The sequence below is a fragment of the Melospiza melodia genome, chromosome 7 (assembly GCF_035770615.1).
Source record: "Melospiza melodia melodia isolate bMelMel2 chromosome 7, bMelMel2.pri, whole genome shotgun sequence".
In the NCBI taxonomy this organism is placed as follows: Eukaryota; Metazoa; Chordata; class Aves; order Passeriformes; family Passerellidae; genus Melospiza; species Melospiza melodia.
In genome coordinates this window covers 19,879,337-19,899,979 of record NC_086200.1, presented here as the reverse complement: position 1 = coordinate 19,899,979, position 20,643 = coordinate 19,879,337, and positions in this window count along the sequence as shown.

Sequence of the window (20,643 nt, the reverse complement as noted above, 5' to 3'; positions counted from 1 at the left end):
AAAAGTCTCAATGCACCCATAGTTCTTTTTAAAAAATGATCACACCTAGCCTGTGTATCCCACCGGGCTTTTTGATACACGTCCTCTGCTATTCCCTCGTAAGCGTTTTATTATCTAATTGTCTTCCATATCAAGATGTTTCTATTTCCCCAATTTATCTTGTTCGCCACAATCTTGTTTTAATTCCCCCCCCCCTTTTTTTTTTCTTCTTTTGGAGTTAATATTAACTCTTTCAGCTCTATTTTCTGCTGCATCTTTAGCTTCTTGATCTGCCAATTATTTATTTTATTTCTTCTTATTTCTAGGTCTTTACCTTTTGGTGTCCTTTAATATGTACTATTGCTATCTCTCTTAGGTAATTGTAATGCCTCTAAAACCTCGAAAATAAGTTTCTCATGTACTAATCTTTTTCTTCTTTAATTAAGCAATCTCCCTTTTAAAATTTTTCTTAAGGTATGTGCTACTCTAAAGGCATACCTTGAATCAATATATAACTCTTTTGTGTTAAATTTTCTAATGCTGTTTTTAAGTATATAATTCACAAGTTTGCATGTTTTTTCTCATCAACTTCTGCATACCCTGTATTTTGCAATGAGTTGTATTTCTGTTTGTTAACATAACTCCCAAAGTGCTGTCTTGGGGTATTTCTGTTGGTATTTTTTTTCTGCTTTTCTTTTCCTGTATCCACCTTACTGAATTTCTGTCTCATTTTTCAGTTTTCTATCTATTCGTCCCCTGCTTCTGTTTTTCACTTTTTACTAACAACTTAAATACCACTTTTCTTTCAACTACTTACACCCAAAAAACCCCTTTTTCTCACACTGCTTTTCAATACAATCCAACTCCCTCCAAGGAGATACGGTAAGGCTTAAAATGCACAATCGACATTACCTATACTTTCATTCGTCTACATTCACTCACTTTTATTTCTCATTTACTTTCACACATTCCTTCACACTCTCAAGACACAGAGTGGATCCTTATTGCTAGAAAATCACAGGTCCTTGTGGCCCCCTCTTTCGCTTTGGGGTTTACCTCCAGGTCTCAGTGTCACCAGGCCCCCTAGAAGGGCCCTGACTCTGGCTGCCTCTGGTGCCCGTTCCCCTGTGAGGCTGTCTGCGTGTCTTTCACACTCTTCAGCTACGGCCCCTCACACGCCCAGGGAACGCTAGCTTGGTTCGCAGGTCACTCGCTCCTCTTGGGCCCAGAAGCCCCCACCCAGCCGGGAGCTGCAGCCTGGTGTGCAGGTCACTCGCTCTTTCCACACCTCCCCCTTCCCACCTGCCCAGGAAGCTGAGGCTGGCTCTGTGTGTGTCTCACTCTCACACACCACAAAACAACACTAAGGTACCTTTTACTTTCACATCGCCTATTACAAGTTTAGGTGTTACTGGCCAGTCCCGGTGCTATTGGATATCCCTCAACCCAGCTGTGTTATCCAACCCCAAATGCTCTTGGGCAATTTTTCCCTCAATCCTGTCGTGTTGTCCAACCCCAGATGCTCTCGGGTAATTTTCCTTCAATCCAGCTGTGTTGTTCAACCTCAGATGCTCTTGGGCATTTTCTGTCCCTCAACCCAGCGGTGTGGTACAACTACAGATGCTCTTTGGCATTTAATTTGTTCTGATGTGTTGTCCAACCCTGGATGTTCTTGGGCATTTTTTTATCCCCCAATCTAGCTGTGTTGTCCCACCCTGAGTGTTCTCGGGCATATCCTCACTCGGACAGAATTCTGCTCAACCCTGCTCTTGGATGCTCTTGGAATATAAATCCCTCAACCCAGCAGGTTTTAGGAGCCCCTCCTGTCCTGTTTCCTAGTGGATTGGGCTAGGAAACCTTGCTCCCCACCACCGAGGGGTCCAACCCCTCCCTGAGACCCAGTCCCAGTCACCCCCGGGGATTCTTTCACTCTCTTATGAGTCGCTTTGTCTCTTTACTGGCCGCTTTTCCAGCGCAAAGTCGGAAACGCAGCGTGGGAGACTCCGCACTCACTTGGCAGGTCTGGGACAACCAGCCCGCCTCTCATTCACACACATTCATCCCCCCGTACCTGCCCCCCGAGAAATACTTACCAATCCTTTTTCCTTCCCGGGTTCTTCCTGCGCACTGCTACTCTTAGGGGGCAAATTACAGCAGTTGTAGGGACCCTTTTCCCGTTCTCTTTGTTTTGTTGTCTCCTTTTGTCCACAGATCGTAACCTGCGTCTGTCGGTCACTTCAGGGGAAGCAGAGCCAGGCTGCCAAAGAGGGCAGGGCGCGCCTTCCCCACTCTGACTCTCCCAAAGCACCGGCAGCGAGGAGTTAGTAACCATCCTCTGCTACCAAATTGTGAAAAACGCCAATCACTTGTTTTTAAAATTTTTACAGTTTAATAGTAATAAGATGGTTATATAGTAACACAATTAGAGTAATAACAATTTGGACAAATTGAATTAAGACAATATGAGACAATAAAAACAAAGAGTTATGGACGTCCAGGTACCTTTTTCTGGGCATCACGGCCCAAAAAAGGACCCCTGGTAACAAAGGATTAACCCTTAAAAACAACAGCCCGTTGCATATTCATACACTTCATACATGATGCATAAATTCCATTCAAACACAGGATTCTGTCTGACCAGTGTCAACTTCTTCCCTCTAATCCTAATAGCACCTCCAAGGTGGGAAGAAGTTTGTTTCTTCTGATAAGAAGGCCATAAATTCTTTTTCTCTGAAAGATCTAGGTGTCCTGTGGCTGCAAGTTATCTCGCTGCAAGTCCTTTCTTTTAAACAAAGCATCTTACATAGCATAGTTCTATTTTAACAATTTTTATAACCTAAAACTATATTTAACACAGTACTTAAGAAAATTAATACAGCATTGCTTTCTAATACAACACATATAATATTCATTTTAATATTTGTGAAAAGCCAATCATAAAATACATGCATTTTTCACACCCCATTCCTGGACATCAGGGCTCTCTGCTCCCCTTTTCCCGGCCATCCCATGGCTCCCAGCCTCCAGACTGGCCATTGGCTTGACCCTGGGATGCCCTGGAATGCCTTGGTCCCCCATTCCTGCCTTTCCCAGTCCCCAGCCCCAGCTGTGTGCAAAACCAGAGACCCCCTGAACTCCTCGTTCTCGAACATCCCTGCTGTCCCCACCCTTGTCCCCCCTTTTTGGGAAACCCTGGACTCCCCTTTCCTGGGCTCAAGGACCCCCTGGAACTCCCTTTTACCTCTCCACATCCCTGCCCCTGTCTCCTGTCCCTCAGCTGTCCCCTGTCCCTCGGCTCTGTGGGGCCCAGGGTGGCAGCAGGAGCCAGGGCAGCCCTGGGGGAGAACAACCCTGAGCCCCAGCCGGGCCAGTTCCCCCAGTTCCCCCCAGGTCACTCCCAGCATGGGCCCTGTGGCTCCCAGTCACCCCCAGGATGGTCCCAGTCACTTCCAGTTACACTCAGTGTGATCCCAGTATCATCCCAGTCACTCCCAGTATGATCCCAGGTGTTCCCATTCAGCCCTACTATAGTTCCAGACACTCCCAGTATGGTTCCAGTCCTTCCCAGTATGATTCCAGGATGAACCCAGTCACTCTCAGTACAGTGCCATTTGCCCCCAGTATGGTCCCAGTCACTCCAAGTCACCCAGTAGGATTCCAGTCACGCCCAGTAGGATTCCAGTCAATCCCAGATACTCCCAGTATTATTCCAGTGACTTCCTTTATGGTTCTTTTGTGATTCCAGTCACTCCTGGTCTCTCCCAGTACACCCCAGTTGTCCCTAATGTGTTTCCACTCACTCCCAGTTGCTCCCAGTAGCTTCCGGTATGATTCCATTTGCTCACAGCCACTCCCAGTCACCTCCAGCATGATTCCTGTCATTTCCTGTATATCCCAGTTGTCCCAACATGGTCCCAATTGCCCTCAGCCTGCCCCTAGTCACTTCCAGTATGATTCCAGAAGGATCCCAGTCACCCTCAGTGTGGTGCCAGTTGCTCCCAGTATGATCCCATTGGTCCCCAGCATGTCCCCATTTCCTCCCAGTGTGATCCCAGTTGCCTCTAGCACAGACCCAGTCCCTCCCAGTATGATCCTACTCTGATGCCATGATGATCCCAGTTGCTCCCAGCTTGGTCCTAGCTGCTCCCAGTTGCTCCCAGTCTGATCCCAGTTGTTCCCAGTGGCCCCTGTGTTATGTTTGGGAATGGGAGGAAATGTAGGGAAGTGATGCAAAGTTTTTTGTGTATCTGACAGTCTGTTGAGCTGCTGAAAAGCTAGACACGCTTTTGTGAAACACACATGGTAAAGACCAAAAAATTCAGAAACTTTTCTTTTCTTTGTTGGTCGTCAGGGAGGTGCTGGGTTTCGGTTTGGGCTTCAGCTCTGTGTCTGGGCTGGGCTGGGCCGTCTTGCTGCAGGCTGGGCTTCTTTTCTATTTCCTGGGCTGCTTGCTGGCTTCTCTCTCCATGGGCTCTGGTTTGGCCGGGCTGGGCTTCAGCAGCTGCCGGGCAAGGAGACAGGGGAGGCTGCGGAGCTTTAGCCAGAGCAGGGCTGGCTGTGGCTGCGAAGATCTCGCTGTCAGGCTGCTGCTTCTTCTTCTTCTTAGCCTGGCTGAGACCAGAGACTTCTGTGGCTGGCGTAGAAAACTAAACACTAACTACAAAGCTGATCTGAACACAACTGAGCCACAGCTTTCTGTTAGTAGTTATTGGTGGGTTAGGTAGGCTTCAGGCGTGATGTTAACTTTTTCAGTGCTTCAGTCTTCTTCTGAGTGAGAGAAAAGAACAACATGCACGTATATTAAAAACAAGATGAAGATATTAAAGGTAATAAAGAAGAAGGTAAGTAAGTCCCAGATGGGAGGGGGAGAAGATGCTTTGTTTTTAGAGCTGAAATCCTCTTGTAAGCTATAAAGAAAAGACTCTTTTCCCTTATAACACATAAAACTATAAGGAAATGAAAGTGTTTGAATTGATATTAGGTAAAGGCTTCTATGTTAAAGTAAGCAGATGTTGAAATAGCTGTAATCTCATGAGAAGTTTGCACAAAGAAAGAGCACAGTCTTGTGCTTCTAAAAATGAAGATCTGTGCTCCCAGAGATGAAGATGATTTTAGAGATAGATAATGAGAACTTTTGCCTTTTTCCTCAGGCTTCTCTCCTCAGGAGCTATCAGTGCTCTCCTGGGAACTCGTCGTAGATTGGAGCTGCCCTCTTGGCTCTTCAGCTCTTGAGCTTCAGCTCTTCAGGGCTGATCCCCTCCCGAAAGGGTTGGCGGGGAGTAGCCCAAGCAGCGAACGCCACGTGTCAGTTTCTCGGCTGTTTAGGTGGCCTGGAAAGGCCCAGGGTGGCCTTGGACAGCCCGGCGCTTCAAAGGACAAGGAGCGACTTCTGATCTTTTCTCGGTCTCCGTGTTTATTAATTGTTTATCTAAAAGATTTTCTTTCAGCCCAACAGAGGTTTGCACAGCAAGCCAGCCATGAGCACACTGAGAGCCCCCGGGGCGGTCACTTATCTTTATACCCGAAGTTACGTATACAATATTTATAATTTTTCCCCAATACCTTCTACCCTTATTAACCGGTGCACTTCTAGTAATGACCAATCCCAAAGTGCCACCATCACCACAGAAGATGGAGGCCAAGAAAAAGAAGAAGAAGGACAGGACACGCCCCAATTCCTCCATCTTACTTCTTTACACCCCCCTGTACAGAAATCCTAAACCCTGTGTCTCACACTCTAATTAACTTATCCCTTCACCATTCACCCCAGCGAAATCCTCCCAGTCCTCATACAGGTGTCATCTCCTGTGTAGGATCAATGTCCAGCCACCAGACACTTCTGGCAACATTCCAGGATTCCCGAGCCCCCCAAGGGTGGTCTCGGCCGCTCTGCACCTCCATCCTGAGGTGCTGAGATCCCACAAAGGAAGGTAAATCAGCCGGGTATGAGGGTTCTTCCTAAGGAAAAAGCTGTGAAAGCTGCCATGTTGTGGCACTTTTGCACTCCTTTTTGGACGCCTTTCACAGCTCCAGTGTGCCTGGAGGTCTGGGCTTCCTGATTTTAAAAATCCTAGCCCTAGGCCTAACCCCAACCCTAAGACGAGAAAGGCAAATCAGCCAGGAATTAGGGATGTCCCCAAGGAAAAAGCTGTGGAGGCAGGCATGTTGTGGTGCTTTTGCGCTCTTCTTGGGTAGTCCTTCGCAGCTGCTGTGTTCTTGGAACTCAGGGCGTTCTGGTTCAAAGAACACTAACCCAAGGCGTAACTCAACCCTTAAGCCTAGGAAGGAAAATCAGCCTATGGTTGGGGATGGTCTCATGGAAATAGCAGTGGAGGCAGCCAAGTTGTGTCACTTTTGCGCTCCCCTTGGGATGCCTTTGACAGCTGCAGTGTGCCTGGAGCACAGGGCTTCCTGGTTTTAAAAGTCCTAGGCCTAAGCCTAACAGTAACCCTAGGAAGGTAAATCAGCCGGGTATGAGGGTTCTTCCTAAGGAAAAAGCTGTGAAAGCTGCCATGTTGTGGCACTTTTGCACTCCTTTTTGGACGCCTTTCACAGCTCCAGTGTGCCTGGAGGTCTGGGCTTCCTGATTTTAAAAATCCTAGCCCTAGGCCTAACCCCAACCCTAAGATGAGAAAGGCAAATCAGCCCGGAATTAGGGATGTCCCCAAGGAAAAAGCCGTGGAGGCAGGCATGTTGTGGTGCTTTTGCGCTCTTCTTGGGTAGTCCTTCGCAGCTGCTGTGTTCTTGGAACTCAGGGCTTTCTGGTTAAAAGAACACTAACCCTGGCCTAACTCAAACCTCAAGCCTAGGAAGGAAAATCAGCCTATGATTCGGGATGGTCTCATGGAAATAGCAGTGGAGGCAGCCAAGTTGTGTCACTTTTGCGCTCCCCTTGGGATGCCTTTGACAGCTGCAGTGTACCTGGAGCACAGGGCTTCCTGGTTTTAAAAGTCCTAGGCCTAAGCCTAACAGTAACCCTAGGAAGGTAAATCAGCCGGGTATTGGGGTTCTTCCTAAGGAAAAAGCTGTGAAAGCTGCCATGTTGTGGCACTTCTGTGCTCCCTTTGGGATGCCTTTGGCAGCTGCAATAAGCCTGGAACTCAGGGCTTCCTGGTTAAAAAAACCCTATCCCTAGGGTGAACCTCACCCTAGCCCTAGGCAGATAAATCAGCCTCGGTATAGGGATGGAGCCAAGGAAAAAGCGCTGTGAAAGCAGGCATGTTGTGGCACTTTTGCACTCCCTTTGGGATGCCTTTCGCAGCTGCAGTAAGCCTGGAACTCAGGGCTTCCTGTTTAAAAAAATCCTAGCCCTAGGCTGAACCCCAACCCTAACCCTAGTCAGATACATCAGCCTAGGTCTAGGGATGGTGCCAAGGAAAAAGCGCTGTGAAAGCAGGCATGTTGTGGCACTTTTGAGCTCCCCTTGGGATGACTTTCGCAGCTCCAGTGGGCCTGGAGATTAGGGCTTCTTCATTATAAAAATCAAAATCCTACGACTATCCCTAAGGCTAACCCTAGGAAGAAAAATCAGGCTTGGATTAGGCATGTTCCCTAGGAAAAAGCTGTGGAGGCAGCCATGATGTGGCACTTTTGCACTCCCTTTGGAATGTGTTTCACAGTTCCAGTGTGCCTGGAGCTCTGGGCTTCCTAGTTTTACAAATCCTAGCCCTAGACCAAAACCCAACCGTAAGATGAGAAAGGAAAATCAGCCAGGAATAAGGGATGCTCCCAAGGAAAAAGCTGTGGAGACAGCCATGTTGTGGTATTTTTGCGCTCTTCTTGGGTAGTCATTCCCAGCTGCTGTGTTCTTGGAACTCAGGGCTTTCTGGTTAAAAACCACTAACCCTAGGCGTAACTCAAACCTTAACCCTAGGAAGGTAAATCAGCCTATGGTTCGGGAGGGTCTCATGGAAATAGCAGCGGAGGCAGCCAAGTTGTGGCACTTTTGCGCTGTCCTAGGGATGCTTTTCACAGCTGCAGTGTGCCTGGAGCTCAGGGCTTCCTAGTTTTAAAAATCCGAGCCCTAGGCCTAAATCCACCACTAACCCTTGGGAGGTAAATCAGCCTGGTGTTAGGGTTCTTCCCAAGGAAAAAGCTGTGAAAGCTGCCATGTTGTGGCACTTTTGCACTCCATTTGGGATGCCTTTTGCAGCTGCATTAAGCCTGGAACTCAGGGCTTCCTGATTTTAAAAATCCTAGCCCTAGGCCTAAAACCAACCCTAAGACTCAAAGCCAAATCAGCCAGGAATTAGGGATGTTAAAAGGAAAAAGCTGTGGAGGCAGGCATGTTGTGGTACTTTTGCGCTCTTCTTGAGTAGTCCATTGCAGCTGCTTTGTTCTTGGAACTCAGGGCTTTCTGGTTAAAAAACTACTAAAAATCCAGTATGTCTGGCAGGGAGAAACTCTGCCAGCACAGAAAACATGTCTCATCGTGTTCCAGAAGTTGCAGAGAGGTCTGCCAAGTGTTTGGATGGAAGAAAAGAAAAGATGTACAAAACAGCTTCCAATCGAATGTTCATGTGATTGGAAAAGTCAGGAGAGTGGTAACGTACTGTTTTCTATCAGTTCGCAAGCAGCGCACACAATCCCAGTGTTGTACAGCTTCCTTCTTCACCTTTCCGAAGGTGCCGCTCTCTCCAGCTCTCGGATACAAAGAAGCGCCTTCTTCGCGCAAAGACGATTGTGCCGGTCACGGTGCTCTCCTTAGCGCGGCTTCTGCCGAAAGAGGGCCATTAGCGGCGCTTGGCTGCGGGGAGCAACGTACCTTCATCTTTAGGGTCTTCTGTGGTCTACATCTAAGCAGAAAGCTTTTCCACTATGTCTAGTCAGGAAAAACGTTGCCAGCACAGAAAACATTTCCCATCGTGTTCTAGACTTTGCACGGAGGTCTGCCGAGTGTTTGGCAGGGAGAAAAGAAAAGTTGTCCAAAACAGCTTCCAATCGAATGTTCATGTGATTGGAAAAGTCGGGAGAGTGGTAAGGTACTGTTTTCTATCAGTTGGCAAGCTGCGCACACAATCCCAGTGTCGTACAGCTTCCTTCTTCACCTTTCCGAAGCTGCCGCTCTCTCCGGCTCCTGGAGGCGAAGAAGCGCCTTCTTCGCGCAAAGACGATTGTGCCGCTCACAGTGCTCTCCAGATCTCAGCTTCTGCCGAAAGACGCCCGGGAGCGGCGCTTAGCTCCAGAGAGCATCGTACCTTCGTCTTTAGCGTCTTTTGTAGTCTACATCTTAGCAGAAAGTTTTTCCACTATGTCTGGCTAGGAAAAACTGTGCCTGTACAGAAAACCACACCCATTGTGTTCTAGAAGTTGCAGAGTTGTCACTTTTGCGCTCTCCTTGGGAAGTCTTTCGCAGCTGCAGTGGGCCTGGAGCTCAGAGCTTACTCATTTAAAAAACCCTTTCCCTATCCAGCACTGGTGGCAGGTAAATCAGCCTAGGTATAGGGATGTTCCTAAGGAAAAAGAGGTGGAGGCAGCCATGTTGCACCACTTTTGCTCTCCCCTGGGGATGCCTTTCGCAGCTCTGCAGTGTTCCTGGAGCTCAGGGCTTCCTAGTTTTAAAAATCCTAGCCCTAGGCCTAAGCCCACCTCTAACCCTAGGGAGGGAAATCAGCCTGGTATTAGGGATCCTCCCAAGGAAAAAGCTGTGAAAGCAGCCATGTGTGGCACTTTTGCGCTCCATTTGGGATGCCTTTGGCAGCTGCAGTAAGCCTGGAACTCAGGGCTTCCTGGTTAAAAAAACCCTAGCCCTCGGGTGAACCCTAACCCTAAACATAGGCAGATAAATCAGCCTAGGTATAGGGATGGTGCCAAGGAAAAAGCGCTGTGAAAGCAGGCATGTTGTTGCACTTTTGAGCTCCCCTTGGGATGTCTATCGCAGCTGCAGTGTGCCTTGAGATCAGGGCTTCTTCATTATAAAAATCATAATCCTACGACTATCCCTAAGGCTAACCCTAGGAAGGTAAATCAGGCTGGGATTAGGGATGTTCCCAAGGAAAAAGCCCTGGAGGGAGCAAGTTGAGGCAATTTTGCGCTGCCCTAGGGAAGTCTTTCGCAGCTGCAGTGGGCCTGGAGCTCAGAGCTTACTCATTTAAAAAACCCTTTCCCTATCCTGCACTGGAGGCAGGTAAATCAGACTAGGTATAGGGATGTTGCCAAGGAAAAAGAGGTGGAGGCAGCCATGTTGCACCACTTTTGCTCTCCCCTTGGGATGACTTTCGCAGCTCTGCAGTCTTCCTGGAGCTCAGGGCCTCTTGCTTTAAAAACCCTATCTCTAACCCTAACTGGAGGCATGTAAATAAGCCTAGGGGTAGGCATGGTCCCAGGGAAAAAGCTGTGGAGGCAGGCATGTTGTGGTACTTTTGCGCTCCTCTTGGGTAGTCCTTGGCAGCTGCTGTGTTCTTGGAACTCAGGGCTTTCTGGTTTAAAAACCACTAAAAATCCACTAGTTCTGGCAGGGAGAAACTCTGCCAGCACAGAAAACATCTCCCATTGTGTTCTAGAGTTTGCACGGAGATCTGCCAAGTGTTTGGCAAGGAGAAAAGGAAAGTTGTCCAAAACAGCTTCCAATCGAATGTTCATGTGATTGGAAAAGTCAGGAGAGTGCCAAGGTACTGTTTTCTATCAGTTGGCAAGCTGCGCACACAATCCCAGTGTCGTACAGCTTCCTTCTTCACCTTTCCGAAGCTGCCGCTCTCTCCGGCTCCTGGAGGGGAAGAAGCGCCTTCTTCGCGCAAAGACGATGGTGCCGCTCACAGTGCTCTCCTTAGCGCGGCTTCTGCCGAGAGACGCCCGGGAGCGACCCTTAGCTCCGGAGTGCTCCGTACCTTCCCATTCTATATTTAGGCTCGACAAACGAAATGGTATACTTGCAGCAGTAGGGCGGGACATTGAACTGGACTTTCTCCTTTTAGAGAGAAGCTAATGGAAAAGTTTCACCGGAATCAGAGCAGGCTGTAAAAGAAGAAAAGTGTCATGAAAATAAGCCAGCCTTATCCTCTTAGTCTTGCTTGTTGTGATTGGCCAAGAATGAAATGTGTCAACTCTGTGTTTTTGGGTTTCACATCAGTAACAGGTACTTCAGCTGCTGTACTTCTCTCCTAAAGTTAAGAACAGAATCCAAGGAATTGTGATTCCATGGTCTCAATTCACCCTGTGGTGCCGAAAAAGGAGTGGAAGGTGCACGGGTCAACTTGAATGGCCTATGTAAATCAGCGGCCACTGATTTCCTGAAGGCTTCAACAGGTTAGTTGCCTATGTTTTTCTTGGAATTGTTTTAACCTTTGGTCATGTTTTTCTTGCGATTCTTTTACCCTTTCCCCATTAGTTCAGCCTTTGCTCTCAAGCCTTTGCTGACATTTCCAATATCTCGGTAGCCTGGAAAAGTGTTGTCTTTATTGATCACATCATTATTCCCTTCCAAGGGTTGTTTGCCTCAAGTCTCAGTTTGGCTGGTTTTCTGCTAGTTGATTGTCAGAGGGCAGCAGGTGTTTTGTAAGAGCAAGTACACAATCCCATAGCTTGCTTTTCTTTGGATTTGGCCTGTCTAGAAAATGGAATGACTGAACATCTCTGAGAGGCTTTTCTCTCCCCATGAGGTTTCACTGGAAGGGCAGATGCAAATGGTCTACCTGAAGTCTTGGCACAGAAGATAGTAGTGGTTTGCTGCTGCATAGAGCTAGAAGCTTACAAAAGGAAGGCCTTGGGCTGAGGCCCATTACTTTGGCTAAGTAGAAAAGGACTGTGGGAAGGTGAGGCAGCTGAATTCGAGGTAGATCAACAAGTTCTAGAACCATCGTGTGTTCACAGCGTGGTGCATGGTGGTTGGTTGAATTGTGTTTGTTATGGCTTAAAGCTATGGAACTGAGAAAGGCCTAAGTGTTTCAAAAGCCTGGTTTTTGTAAGAAAGCAGCTCTCCTTTGCGTCTGCCTGGAGACTCTGCATCACCACGGACCCTCACTGCCAGTTTGCCAAGGAGATGATCAGTAGGAATGTTGCAGAGCTGCTGTGTGCATCTGAATGGAATGGCAGAGAGCGAAGCGCTGGACATTTCTGGCTTTAGTACAATGCTGCTGCATTGGTGCCAGTTTAGTTGGTTTTCCATCAGTGGCCTTTCTGTCTAGAAGTACACTGCCCAGAGTATTTAATGCCATTTCCTTCCTGTTGTTTTCATACCTTCCTTCAGTTGAAAGGATGATACAACCTTTCCATTTTGAAGATCCCTGTTAGGAAACACTATGCCAGAGGAGTCATCGCTCCCTTTTCTTCTGCCTCCTTTGCCATTTTCAGAGACTCATTTCAAATTTCTGCTCATGTCAAGAAGAATACTGAGACTACTTAGCAGGGTTGACGCTCTCAGCTGCTTTCTTTCCTCTTTCATACTGCTTCATACTGGATGTGACTTCAAGGCCTCGTTTTGTCATCTGCATTTTGCCGTGATCCAAAGCTTCCAGGCCTGTGATTCCAGGCCTGTGAACACAAAAAGAACTCTTAGTCTTTTGCAAGAACTACCCCTAGGAGGATTTGTGTTCACTTTGATCTCTACAGTGTTTCAGAAAAAAGGAGATTGTACTCTCTTCTTGTGTACTCTCTTCTTGTGCTCTCATTTCCCTCTCTCCGCCTTGCATGCCCTAGTTAATCTACCGGCGTGACTCATTTGGCATCATCTCACGGTGCAAATTCTGCATAGTTTCATGTCCTTACAAATGCCAGTTGCCAAGGAGCCTATCTAACCATTCAAGGGGCAAAGAATTGTAGGGCTGGCCAGTTCAGGTGCTGAAACTGTAAGTCATGCCATATCAAAGTGACAGAGCAAATCAGTTGATCTAGGACTTTCAGCTGGACACCTCTGAGAACAGCAGCTTGTCAGCAATGACACAGTCCTCTTTCTCGCTGTATTCCAGAAAGAGGAAAGGGATACCTTCAACGGTTAATATGTTTGGCATGAGAAAACAGCAAGAAATGTACCGCAAAATACTTGAGTCAGATCAAGTGCGTTTCTCTAGTGAGAATTTTGCTCTTGTTCTTTCTTGTCTGTGCCTTTACTTTTCACAGAAGACAGGGGAGCATTTCATTATTACTGTTCTTTTGTTTTCTCTTGTTGGCCTCCCTCTTTCCACCTGCAATTAACAAATTTGCCTTTCTTTACTGGCTTCTCTTTCTTTACTTCTACAAGTTGACATGAGGTCATCCAACCTTACCATCAATGTTCTCAGACAGTGGAGAGAAGTAGAAGGTACAGCTAAATGGATAAAAGAAACCCACAAAAATAGACAGGTTTTTACAGTCTTCTGTGAGAACATTAGGACACAAGATGTCTTTGAACTGAGTAATGCTCTATTGATTTAACTTTTAGTCCACTCTATTATTATTACTATTATTACATGTGTTTGGCCTTTAGTACAGAGCCTTGGAACTAATCCAGGCCAATACTTTGGCTAATTTTGTTTTATTTCTAGTGAGGACTTTGTTTCTTAAGGAATAGTCCAGAGAAAGAGTGTCCATGGTACAGTTACGGGTCATAAATTTCTGGTACAGTTTGTGCTGGTAATACATCTAGGAAAGAAAGGTTTGACATCTTGTTTGACTTTCAAATGGAACCATGATTTGAAAAACCTAAGAGTTGTGGTTCCCCCCCCACCCCACACCCCAAGTACTTCTCTTTGCACTGTTACTCAGGAATTACACATAAAAGCCCACCCTGTAAAATACGTTGCAGATACTTTGCAATAAGTGCAGCTTAGCAGCTAGAGATGATAACGTGGGTTAAATAACATTGCTTCTGCAGTGATGGAAACTCTGTCTACGCAGACATACTCAACAAAGGTTACGATGGCTTAGCTCCTGTGCTCAAGTGAACGTGCATTTTAGAACTTCCCAAGAAGGTGAATTCAACCTCCTTCATTGCTCTCTGCTGGAGTCCCAAGAGAATTTCAGTCTGCTTTTTGTCATTTACAGCTGTCACTGCCTAGCTCTTGAACATGAGACTCCCTCATGACTGATGAAAGTTGTCTAGTTAAGAGTGGGTGAAAGACATGCTCTTGCTCTAGAAGGAGATGAGAAGGTTTCTGCAGTCTTTGTCATCTCTACTGCTTGTGATTTCTATACAAAACCAGCGGGAAGTTTTCTGAAGGCAGTCCAGAAGCTGGCAATATGGACAGCTTACAGCCGAACACTTGCTGCAGTGCAACCATGGTGACACCAGAAAGGACTTCAAAAATTTAAAAGGGCAAACAAAGCAGTTGGAAGGAAAAGAACATGAACCATTATTCCATTTTTCTAATCTATCTTTCTTTCAATCATCATTTTCGTGCAGTTTCGCGGCTTGCGTTGGTATCCCTCCGAAGGAATCTGAGACAGAGTAAGCTTTTGAATGGAGTAGAGGTGAGAAACGCAGGCCAAGTTGCCTTTTTTGCCATCAAATACCAGTTACGCTTGAACTACCCTTTGCTTAAGGTGCTTAGCTTACACTAAGAATTGATTAGCACATTTTGATGGGAGCAAATTTTACTGTCATGACTGAGTAAATTTTGCTGTCACTCAGAATTTTACTGTCGTCTAAATAGCAATGTTTGTGTCAAAATAGTATTTTGTCTCCTGTATCTGCAGCAGGTAAGCCTTTTCCTGTCAGCAGTGTTGCTTAACCTTTCATGTCATATCCCTCTTCACATCCATCTTCTGCTTAAGGCTTATTAATCTACTTTAGAATTGGCACGTGGAATAAGACTACTTTTCATTTTTGAAAGCTAATGTCATTTGACCTACTTACAGCAAATAATTCATTAATTGCAAGTCCCCAGCTAGCATCTTTTTGGCATATTCTAAACTTCTAAAGAAGTAACAAAAGCACTCTCCAATACTTGACTTTAATATCACAGTGGGAACGCTGGTCTTGTTTCCAATAAACAATCATGGGTATGGTAAAACAAAAGGAGGGGTTAGAGTTTTCTCTGTTAACCTATAGTGAGCTTGGATTTTGCAATATGCATGAAGTTAATTAACACTGTTATATAAAATGGCTAATTTAATCAATAAATTGGAGTCAATGCTGATCAACGACAAGGTGGATAGGCTTCCCTTCGCTTTCAACACAGTGCCAAGTCGGGCTGGTTTGATAGTACCAAGTGGCTCCAGCAATCTGCCATCCAGAAGCGGGGAAAGTGAGTTTTGTTTGCAAGGGAAAGGGGCCGTGGTTTTTGTTTGGGGGCCTGTGGATTGGAGTGGCCGGCTGGCTCCTGAAAATCCACGATACGCAGCATGGTTCCTAGACCCAAGGTGGCACCAGTGCCAAGTCAGGCTGGTTTGATAGTACCAAGTGGCTGCTGCAATCTGCCATCCAGAAGCGGGGCAGGTGAGTTTTGTTTGCCAGGGAAAAGGGCCAAGGTTTGTGTCTGGGAGCCTATAGCCTGGAGTGGCCGGCTGGCTCCTGAAAATCTACGATACGCAGGATGGTTCCCAGACCCAAGGTGGCACCAGTGCCAAGTTGGGCTGGTTTGATAGTATTAAGTGGCTCCTACAATCTGCCATCCAGAAGAGGGGCAGCTGAATTTTGTTTGCAAGGGAAAAGGGCTGTTGATTATGTTTGAGGGCCTGGGGCTGGAAGAGGCCGGCTGGCCCCTGAAAATCCACGATACGCAGGATGGTTCCCAGACCCAAGGTGGCTCCAGTGCCAAGTCGGGCTGGTTTGATAGTACCAAGTGGCTCCTGCAATCTGCCATCCAGAAGAGGGGCAGGTGAGTTTTGTTTGCCAGGGAAACGGGCGGAAGTTTGTGTTTGGGGGCCTGTGGATGGGAGTGGCCGGCTGGCTCCTGAAAATCTACGATACGCAGGATGGTTCCCAGACCCAAGATGGCACCAGTGCCAAACTGGGCTGGTTTTATAGTACCAAGTGGCTCCTGCAATCTGCCATCCAGAAGAGGGGCAGGTGAGTTTTGTTTGCCAGAGAAAAGGGCCGTGGTTTGTGTTTGGGGGCCTGTGGCTGGGAGTGACCGGCTGGCCCCTGAAAATCCACGATACGCAGGATGGTTCCCAGACCCAAGATGGCACCAGTGCCAAGTCGGGCTGGTTTGATAGTACCAAGTGGCTCCTGCAATCTCCCATGATCACATGAAGAAATACTTTCTGGTGTGTGTACTGGCCCATATGCTCTTTCTTCTCTCCCTCAACTTCTCCATCATCTCTCATCTGTTTCACATGCGCTATCTTCAAGGTCCACAGGCTACTTTTCACAGAATCTTCAGGCCTGATGCAGTAAGATTGATGAATAAAACAGAGCTGGGATCTATTTTCCAGTTTGGATAAAATGCATTCTGCACACAAATCCAAGGAGAAGGTGCTGCCCGATGCCCAGAAAAACTTTCACTACTACTAGTGTTCTACGTCAACCGCAACTTAGTCTGAAAGAAAAGCTTTTTCTCTGAGAGCATCTGAGAGGTTTGCATAAAGCACTGATATCTGACATATGCCATTTTGAATTGGAGAGGAAAAAGAAAATGGCAAGAAGTTTTTAATTTTAGTGGTTTCAATTTTAATTTCCGTGCACTTTTTCAAAACTTGTCAGCTCAAATGCCCATCTACATCTTTTAGTCATCTGTAAGTCAGTATTCATATAAAATGTGCTTCAAATCAAAAGAATTTCAAATTTGCACTCCAAGTTTCTATGCCTAGATTTATGATTTCCTACACATATTAGATGAAAGGAAGGCCTTTTTTACTGAGGGAGTGCTGGAACACTGGAACAGGTTGCCCAGAGAAGTTGTGGGTGTCCCATGCCTGAAAGTATTCAAGGTCAGCTTGGACGGGGCTTGGAGCAGCAACAAAGGAGAAGCTTGACGGTAGAGAAACAAAGTTGGACTATAGAAGAAACTGGGACTGAAGTATAGGAGCAAGTTTTCTCTCAGCTCTTGGGGTAAATTCAAAGTTGTACAAAATGACATTTATCTGTGATATTCACTACTGTAACAGAAAGGTTCATGAAAACTGTACAGAAGATAGCAAATTTTAAAAGAGATAAGAATTACAGCATAAAATCCACGGGATGGGTTACAACATGAGACACTCTCTAAGAGAAAATCTCTGTGTTTCAGCACTTCATCATGGTAAGATTTCATGAAGTGCCAAAGAAGGCGGCAAAATATCATTCGGGACATTATTGACTGGAATTCAGCCTGGCCATTAGTAGGAACTGGCTTTGAACACATCATGTAGATATACCACACACACTTTCCCTTCACTGAAAAATGACTGTTTACAACGAATAAGCAATTGACGATCACAATTGATTGAAAGCATCTTAAACATGTCAAGTATTTCATTGTAGATGATCTGTGATCCAAATGCTTCTTCCACCTTAGAGAGGGACAGAACAATTCTTCCATATCATGATGGTTTAAAATTGTATCAACCAATGTTTTCTGCTGAAAAGATATCATCTATTTTTTTCTATTTTTGGAAGAAAATATTCCTAGACATACAACAGGTGAGAACTAAGTAATTTTAAAGAAACAAATGAAATGAAAGTATTCTGTAAATAGAATTAAATGAAAAGCTGTGTTTTAAATAGGAGCTAAATATTAAACAGAATTTTTGTACCAGGCATTTGAATTACTGCACCAGCTCTTTTGCCCATAAAGAGAGCATTTCAGTCTTTTCCTGCCTGCTGCCCCTTTGGAGACAGCTGTGGCCCTAGGATTTGCGTCTGAGGGAGAGCTCCATCCTTGGACCTCCTGATCTTTCCCAAGTGGCCAAATGGGGATGCACCAGCAGCACTGCTGGGAAGGTGCTGGCTCAGTGGCTGTTTTTTGAGACTGTGCCCCCCATATCAGCTTTATGTGTGTGTGTGTGTGGGGGGGTGCTCTGGTGGCTGTGGTTACACACTCACTGGCCTTGGCAGAGCACAAGTCGGAACCTTTGAAGGTTCCAGCTGCTGTGAGGCGCAGGAGGCAGAGCTGGTGCTAGGCACAGTGTGCTACTGTGCTGAGGGAAAGGTGAATACAGTTAATAATCCACCCTCAGCTAATCACTGAGGGCTGATGGGAGGCACAGGCTTGGTGGAGTTGCTCAGACACAGCGGCTCCGCCGTGCAAAGCAGCGTGGCTGAGCTGGTTGTTGGTCAGGTAAGGGCTCAAATATATTTCCTGCAACTTGCTCCAGCACAGTTCAGCCTGGAAAAAAGGCGTTTTTCCAAGTGTAGGGGAGTCAAGCTCCAATAAATGTCAGCTGAGCCCTGGTGCTTGCTCCCCTGCATGAAGCCTCAGTGAGGCACTAGGGCCTCCTGTCAGCAGGAGGGGAAGGGAGATCAGAGTTGTTGGAAGAATACATGACTGAAGGCTGAGCACAGGGTTGGTGGTGCTTTGCGTGGCTCTTGCATGACATCCAGGCTGGGTGTTGCAGTGTGAGCTAACCTTTTGTTTTGCATCAGGCGTTATGCCAGAGCCAGCCCCAGGCTGCACATTTTCACCCAAATCCATTTTTGTTGTTGCAAGACTGCTATACCTGCCACTGGGTTTCAACCAGTGTTACCAGCAACACAGGTCTGTTGGTGTGAGTGAAACACCCACACAAGCTCTTTACAGCTTCAGCACAAATTGCAATACAGGAAAGAGGCCTTCTCCTCACAGCCCCAACAGATAAGGCTGAGTAAGAATCCCAAGCCAGGACAAACTTCTCTGCCATCCCTAACCCATGCCACACATAGATTGAGGGATAGGAGTTTGCAACAACTGGAAACTGCCCTTGACCCACTGCTTTACCTGGAGAGGATGCAGCTGTTCCAGCTGAGGGTTCCCACACGGCCACAATGGCTGGTCATGGTTCGGAGACGTTTCTGCTGCTCAACGTCCCATAGCTTATAGGGGCCTGAGTAAATATATGTATTGCAGTAAAAGATCTCTGTATTGTATAAGTGACCCTGCCCTGATTCTAGTTATTGTAAATGGGCTGCAGCTGCACTGTCCTTGATTGGGCAGTAGCCTGTGGAGGTAGCTGGGATAAAAGGGGGTGGGGCATTCAGGGAGGGCTGTAGAGGAGCCCTGGCTGAGAAGGAACAACAGCACTGCTGTGAAGAGCTGCTGTGAGAAAACCACCCAGAAGGTATGAGACCCTAGAAATATTATATACAACAATGTAAATGCAACAATAGCTGGAGAGGCAAAGTAAAAAGTTCTTCAGAAGAAACCAAATCCTGTTTCTATGCCCTAGGAACCTCACTGCACAGGCTCTGGCATTCAGCTTTCTCAGTAAGGGAACAGAGAAAATATGTATCTCATGACTATAGCACAGAAGGTAACGCTGCTTATCAGAAAACGCCCAAATCAAACCCTGCCTTGCACACTGGGCAGTTCCACCCCACACCAGGGAAGACAAGTCAGGTGCATGGCATCCTTCCTCTGCCAGCCAAGGTTTTGTCCCCAGGCCCCACAGTTCTGTCAATCCCTTGAAAACACCTCTAGTTTTACTCCTGCATTCACCTGAATCTCAGCACTACTTGTGCCAACAGCAAGGTAGTCTCCTTCTTTAATCCATGATGCAGAGGAAATGTAAGCATCTGGATGCTCCGTCTGCAGCAGGGGGATAATCTCCCTAGTAGCGTGATTCCACAGATAAACAGTGTCATCCAGAGCCACTGCCAGGAAGTTCTGGGAGCTCCAGTCTATGACATTCAGTTCTACAATTTGAAAGAGCAATGCAGGTCACACCATGATGGCTAGAGAGCCCTGCCCTTCACCCGTGCTGCTGCAGCAGGTGTGGGTGCACACGTGCACACACACACGTGCAGGTGAGGGGCAGCCTTCTGAGTGTCACTATGCCCAGCTGCTGGGGCCAGGTACCCTGCTCCAAGGCACCTACACAGTGCCCTAGACCACTGTGCCTGTAAGGCCACACAGGGACACTCCAGAAGGGGTCTGTGCTAGCCTGGGTACACAAAATAATACAGACAGCCCAGTTACCCTGTCCTAGGAACAGCAATCCAGTACAGAATGTTCTGGATGCCCAGCACTCAACCCTGTAGCCTACTTACAGTAGTCGTTGAATATCTCTGGTGCATCCAAGACCCGTTCTGGCTTTGAGGGAATATATCTGCTCTTCTTCCTGCTGAATCCAGGTGCCATTTTCAGACTGTAGAGCACTTTCAGGTTATTCTGATAGTCTGTGTGCAGGGGAACAGGTTTGTTAACCTGAGTTAGTTTCCTCCCAGCTGAGTGCTGCTCACCCAACTAGGAATCCCTTGGAGTGAAAACAAAGTCCTAAGAGAAACACTCACAAGCCTGCAGTGCACTAAAATCACTGGCAGAATGAACTGCTGAACAGGGGTGAGCTACAATTTCCTCATTCATGGAAACAAATTTAACAAACACTTGGGTTTTTGAATCCCATTATATTTAGTTGCAGTTTAAGCTAGAAAGTGCACAGCAGAGGCTTTGATGCTCTTACAGACTTCATGAACGTTTGGAACCTGCAGTACCGGTAACTGTCACCGACATCTTTCCATAAAAATCCTTTCTTTAGGATTTTTCCCCCTTCTGAGAAGCTGTGGCCTCAGCAACAAAAGGTAAACAATGGTTATCTGCTGCTGGGGAATGCAACAGGTGGATGCGTGATCAGTCTTGGGTGAATGTTTGGATTTACTGACCACTCACAGCGGAGCTGGGTCTCACCCTCTGCTGA